This window comes from Euleptes europaea, chromosome 7 (genome assembly GCF_029931775.1).
Source record: "Euleptes europaea isolate rEulEur1 chromosome 7, rEulEur1.hap1, whole genome shotgun sequence".
NCBI lineage: Eukaryota > Metazoa > Chordata > Lepidosauria > Squamata > Sphaerodactylidae > Euleptes > Euleptes europaea.
The window spans coordinates 100,147,182-100,154,092 of record NC_079318.1 but is presented as its reverse complement, the minus strand read 5'-3'; positions in this window follow the sequence as shown (position 1 = coordinate 100,154,092).

Genomic DNA, 6,911 nt, shown 5'->3' with positions numbered 1-6,911 from the left:
AGAGTGGTTCGTCAGTGGAACAGGATTCCTCGGGAGGTGGTGAGCTCTCCTTCTCTGGAGGTTTTTAAGCAGAGGCTAGATGGCCATCTGTCAGTAATGTTGATTCTGTGACCTTAGGCAGATGATGAGAGGGAGGGCATCTTGGCCATCTTCTGGTCACAGAAGGTGGGGGGAGGTGTGAGTTTCCTTCATTGTGCAGGGGGTTGGACTAGATGACCCTGGTGGTCCCTTCCAACTCTATGATTAAATGCAATACACAAATAAATGAAATAAATAGAACAATTAAAGCATCATATAATTTTCTGATAATCTTCTGGACCCTAGGATAGTTAGGTTGCAGAACCGCACTCAAAGAGTAGTTGTCAATTTCATCTGAATGGAGAGCGGGGGGGGGGGGTGCCACAGGGCTCGGTTCTGGGCCCGGTACTTTTCAATATTTTTTATAAATGGTTTAGATGAAGGCATGGAGGGACTACTCATTAAATTTGCAATGACACCAAATTGGAGGAGCAGCGAACACACCAGAAGATGGCCTGTATGGCCCTTTCCACCTCTATGATTCTAAGATCGACTTAGCAAATTACTCAGAGAATTAAAACTACTGGCCAGCTCCCCAGTTCGTAACACTAACCAAAAGCCGCACGAAACAAAGCAGCCTGACGTGCCCTACAGAATACTGGAAGATCCCACAGGGCATGAACTACCCCTGGGGAGTTGTTTCCAGAGAGAGGGGGCAGCCACTGAAAATGCCCATGCCCTGGTGGCTGACAAGTGGGCAATTCGCGGGCCAGGCACCTGTTGAAGACCCCACGATGATGATCTAAGGAGGCAAGGGGGGGGTCATACTGGGAGAGGCTGTAGAGTAATGGTTCAGGAGGATGCTTTTTATAAAAGCAGCAGGATTATAGTCTATTCCATTGTTTATTGTCTGCTCTTACTGCATTGGCTTCTAGTTTAGAAATTCTGTTTTTTGTGCATTGTTAATGATATACACACCCTTACCTGGATGGCCCAGGCTAGCCCAATCTTGTCAGATCTCAGAAACTACCGGTAAACAGGATCAGACCAGGTTAATACTTGGATGGGAGGCCACTGAGGAAGCCCAGGGTTGCTCCGCAGAGGCAGGCAATGGCAAACCACCTCTGCCCGTCTCTTGCCTTGAAAACCCTACTGCGTCGCCACTTCCCTTCCCATGAGCATTTCTCCCCTGCTCTAGTGAAGCTGGTTACATTTTGCATTGTGTCTTTGCATCCTGACTCCCTTCTTTGCAACACCTCTCCCATCTTCTGACCGAGATATACGGGCTCAGGGATTCCTATTTGTATCTGACAAAGGGAGCTTTTTTCATCTCCAAACGAAGGAAACATAAACTGTAAAGTCCGGGGTGGTGGGGGGAGAGATCCTCCTCTCTCCTTTCCCATGAGAAAGTCTCAATGTTTACACAGGATAATTCAGTGGACATGAAGAAAAAAGTATGCCCTAAGGAGCTTAGAACTCTCAATTTTAGCAGGAAGAGACAAGAACATCAAGGAGAAGACTGAGAGGGGACATGATAACCATCTTCACGTACTTGAAGGGCTGTCATAGAGAGGAGGGTGCCGAGTTGTTTTCTGTTGCCCAAGAAGGTCGGACCAGAACCAACGGGTGGAAATTGAATCAAAAGAATTTCCGCCTAGACATTAGGAAGAACTTTCCAGCAGTTAGGAGCAGTTCCTCAGTGGAACGGGCTTCCTCGGGAGGTGGAGGGCTCTCCTTTGGAGGTCTTTAAGCAGAGGCTAGATGGCCATCTGTCAGCAAGGCTGATTTAGTGAACTTAGATCATGAGAGGGAGGGCAGGAAGGGTTGCGGCAGTGCTGGGCTCCTGTGGTCCTTTTTTTACATGCCCAGGGTAATGCTGATCGCCACTTTGGGGTCAGGAAAGATTTGAGTCCATTAGCACATTTAGGGGCCAACAAGATTTTCACTGCTGCCCGGAAGACTATCCCCCATCCAGTATGTGTCCAGTGCCCAGAACGGGCAGAGCTGCTTCCACACCAACGTTTGCTCAGCCTTGCTTTCTGTATCATAAATAAATAGCTACAAGTTTAACACCATTCCAGCTCTACCCTTTTATATTCATATTTATATTCATTCATTCTGAGCCCACGTGCTGTTGATTATCTCAGTCACTACCTAGCAGTTGGCAACCCTACTCCAGGTGGTGGCTGGAGATCTTCTGGGATTACAACTCCAGGCAACAAAGATCAGCTCCCCTAGAGAAAATGGTCACTTTGGAAGGTAGACTTTATAGCAGTATACTCCTCTGAAGTCCCGCTCCTTCCCAAACCCCGCCCTCCTCAGGCTGCACACCCAAAATCTCCAGGTATTTCCCAACCTGGGGCTGGCAACCCCACTGCGAAGTGTTGAGCAAAACGGTCCCAGTGGGCCACTGAACAGCCCACATTAGGGTGGCCAATTTCAGGTTGGGCATTTCCTGGACATCTGAGGGTGGAGGCTGATGAGCGTGGGAACAAGAAGGAGGACAAAAAGGGGGGGGAGGAGAGTCAAGAAGCAGGGGAAACCTGACAATGGAGCTAAATTGATATACATTTGCAAGACTTCCTTATAGCATGAGATTTATGTTCTCTTGGGCACGGAGCAAAAACTCCAGGGACTGTGTGCTGGCGAGATCAGTAGCTGTTTGAATTCTTTATGGATATTTGCAGGTCTTGTGGAAAAGGTTCTTCAGCTAGTCATTGTGGAAGGGAGCAGGGACTTTGGGTGAAGAAGAAGAAGAGGAGTTGGTTTTTATATGCCAACTTTATCACTTAAGGTAGACTCAGACCGGCTTACAATCCACATTCCCTTCCTCTCCCCACAAAAGACACCCTGTCAGGTAGGTGGAGCTGAGAGAGTGTGACTAGCCCAAGGTCACCCGGCTGGCTTCGTGTGGAGGAGTGGGGAAACAAATCCAGTTCACCAGATTAGCCTCTGCCCCTCGTGGAGGAGTGGGGAATCAAACCCGGTTCTCCAGATCAGAGTCCACCCCTCCAAACCACCGCTCTTAACCACTACACCACGCTGGAGTTGGTTTTTATACCCCAATTTCTCTCATTTTTAAGGAGTCTCACAGCAGTTTACAATTGCTTTCCCTTCCTTTCCCCACAACCGACACGTTGTAAAGTAGGTGAGGCTGAGAGAGTTCAGAGAGAGCTGTGACTAGCCTGAGGTCACCCAGCTGGCTTCACAAGGAGGAGTGGGCTTCGGTTTCTGCTTACCCCCCCCCCATGTCTGTCTGTCTGTCTCTCTGAAGCTTTAAGGCAGAAATAGCGGCAGTATTCCACAGCACTAAGCGGCAGCATTGAGAAAGCTTTCCCTGTTGAATTTCTTTCTGCCTTGCAGTACAGATATCCTATCTAAAAGCTGTACATTGTACAAGGACCCTCCAGTCCCATACCCAGAGAGATTTTTTTTTTAAAGAAGGCTTGAAAATAGGCTGACCTTCTGGGACATATGAATTCTGTCAGTAAACGTTATCCTTCTCACCAGTTCGCAAGAAAATTCCAGGATATCAGCAGACATTGATTTTGCCACTTTTTTTTAAAGAGAGAAATGCAGTATTTGGCTTCTCAGCCTTTTATTTCCTCACTGAGCCACTGTTGGTTCTCTTCTGCAGAAAAGGCTCCGGACAACTTTGCTTTTGTGAATTTTCCCCTCCAGCTGCCGTTTGTTTCAGAATTGTTTTCCTGGTTAGTGGGTGAGTGGGAACTTAATCAGATCTTCATGGAAGGCAATAGCCACTCAGAGCAGATTCTGCAGGAGTTTCTTTTCAACAGTCTGTTGCAAGAGAAACAGGTCTGGTGGCATCCATGTGGAAGAGGCTTGTCAGGGTCTCGCTCTTCAGACACACCCAGGAAGGGTGGGCCTTTCAGACAACTCTGCACATTTCTGCCAAATTTGAGTATCCCCTTTTCATTGCTTTTCTGCCATGCAAGTCAAGGGTCAAGAGTTTGCAAAGGCCACGGACCCTTTCCCTGAAATCATGAACACATGAAGCTGCCTAATACTGAATCAGACCCTCCTGGGTCCATCAAAGTCAGTATTGTCTACTCTGACCAGCAGCGGCTCTCCAGGGTCTCAGGCAGAGGTCTTTCATATCACCTACTTGCCTGGTCCCTTTAACTGGAGATGCCAGGGATTGAACCTGGGACCTTCTGCATGCCAAGCAGATGCTCTACCACTGAGCTATGACCCTTCCCCAGAACACATGAAGCTGCCTTATACTGAATCGGACCCTTGGTCCATCCAAGTCAGTATTGTCTACTCTGACCGGCAGCGGCTCTCCAGGATCTCAGGCAGAGGTCTTTCACATCACCTACTTGCCTGGTTCCTTTAACTGGAGATGCCAGGGATTGAACCTTCTGCCAAGCATGCCAAGCAGAGGCTCTACACCACTGAGCCACAGCCCCTCCTTTGGATATCACTTGTAATTCAAGGAGATCTCCAGCAGCCACCTGAAGGTTGGCAACCCTATTCCTGACCCACAGTTGCAGCGTAAAAAGAATCTATTGACAGCCCTATTCCCAGGATTCGGACTGCAACCCTGTGCCCACATCATATAAGAGTCATTTCCAGGGAACGTGGTGAGACTTCCTCCCAAGTAAACATGCCCAGGTTTGGTCGGTAAATCAACGTGCTGTCCTCTCAGTGCCAACAAGAATCACTACAGAGGTTTGTGCCTTCCAAACCTCTTGGCTTGAAGCCCTGCTGAGAATCGGGCTCCGTCCGTGAGCCTTCTCACGGCAGCTGAGGCAACGGCACCAAACCCAGAGGGGCTTTGCCAGGCCATGTTTGGGTGTGGCGGAGCGGCCGGGCACTAATCCTACTCGGGGTTTCCCAGCTGGAGGGGAGCCCTGCGTGAGCGGCTTTCTGACCGAGCTGCTGCGCTCTGACGTTTCGGATGAGTCCGGAAAGCTTCGTCAACTTCCTCACGTCCATGGGCCCCTAAAATGGCTCATTTGTGAGATCACCTTTTTAGCTTTACGGTGGTTTTGTTCTTTTCCTCATGCAACCACTTTGTTTCCTCTTTACCTCGGGGAGGAAGTGGTCAGAATTTTAGTTATCTCCTTTTAAGAATAGAGGGAAACTGAGGCACATAACACCCAGGGTTCACTTCGTTTCCCTAGCGTTTTAACTCCTCCTGACCTGTCTTGTAATCCGGAAAAAACGCCTCATAATCTGTCGCAGTTTGACCACAGGGGTTGTGAAAAACCCGGAAGGGGGTGTTCGTCTGTACAAAGGAGAAACAGAGGCATGTACTAAAAAAAGCCGTTTTCCCGTGACACTGATTCACCAAGGAACACGTCACAGGTCGGCCACCACAGGGTCAACTGGCCATTACAACCAACCCATGGCCTTGTGGGTTTTAGCGTTGGTGGTGACACTGTGTTCCTAACTGGAGGGGACATCTCCCTCGGATAGAAAGAGCAATGTTAGTCAGAGGAAGGGAACAAGTCCTATGAGGAAAGATGTCTGGAGACCAAGTCCTATGAGGAAAGGTTGAAGGAGCTGGGTACGTTTAGCCTGAAGAGGAGAAGACTGAGAGGGGACAGGAGAACCATCTCCAAGTACTCATACGGAGGAGGGTGCTGAGATGTTTTCTGTCGCCCCAGAAGGTCAGACCAGAACCAACAGGTTGAAATTAAATCAAAAGAGTTTCCGTCTAGACATTAGGAAGAATTTTCTGACAGAGCGGTTCCTCGGTGGAACAGGCTTCCTCAGGAGGTGGTGGGCTCTCCTTCCCTGGAGGTGTTTAAGAAGAGGTTAGATGGCCATCTGTCAGCAATGCTGATTCTGTGACCTTAGGCAGATGATGAGAGGGAGGGCATCTCGGCCATCTTCTGGTCACTATGGGTGTATGGGGGAGGTAGTTGTGAATTTGCTGCATTGTGCAGGGGGCTGGACTTGATGACCCTGGTGGCCCCTTCCAACTCAATGATTCTGTGATTCTAAGTGTGATTGTTATGTATGTATGGTAGCCACTTTCAAAATGGCTGCACTACCTGTGTCTATGTATTATTTTTGTTAAGACAGTGATGGACCTTATACATATCTAAGGGCAAAGCAAAATAAAAGTGGAGCAAGAGGCAACAGGAAACAAAACGGAAGAGGAATAAGAAGGGAATGGCCTCAAAAAGGAACACGGTGAATTATCTTCTGTTGCCCTCTTATAAGGAAAACCACTACCTAAGACAGCTACTACAACTGGCAGGAAAACTGTCTTTTGTTTGTACCTCATGGAGACTCATATTGCCTCAGTTCAAAAGTCCCCGCAGGCCTACGCTGACTAGTAAAAATGGTGCGTTGTGCTTCCTCCCCCCCCCCCCATAGTCGTGGGCACTGTTTCGCATCACACACACAGAGTCATTTCCAGCAAGATGGGTAAGGGTTGTGTCAATGGCCCGTTGGACTCTGAGGTAATTTTGTGTACCTGTTTTGTGTTGTTGACACATAGTGCTTCTTTTTGGAAGGAATTCTTTGTTGGAGAAAGGCGGAGGTGACCATGACAGAAATTCTGTAAAGACAAGGTGTTATTTTGCTGCCCTTTCATGGTATCTGAATTGAACACATGAAGCTGCCGTCTACTGAATCAGACCCTGGGTCCATCAAAGTCAGCATTGTCTACTCAGACAGACAGTGGCTCTCCAGGGTCTCAGGTAGAGGTCTTTCCCATCACCTACTTGCCCGGTCCCTTTAACTGGAGATGCTGGGGACTGAACCTGGGACTTCCTGCATGCAAAGCAGAGGTTCGACCACTGAGCCACAGTCCCTCCCGTTATTATATACTATGTTAACTACGAATTTCTATCAAACATGACAGTAATGTATAGAAACTAAAGTATTCATGCAATATTTTATAAGCAATTGCACAG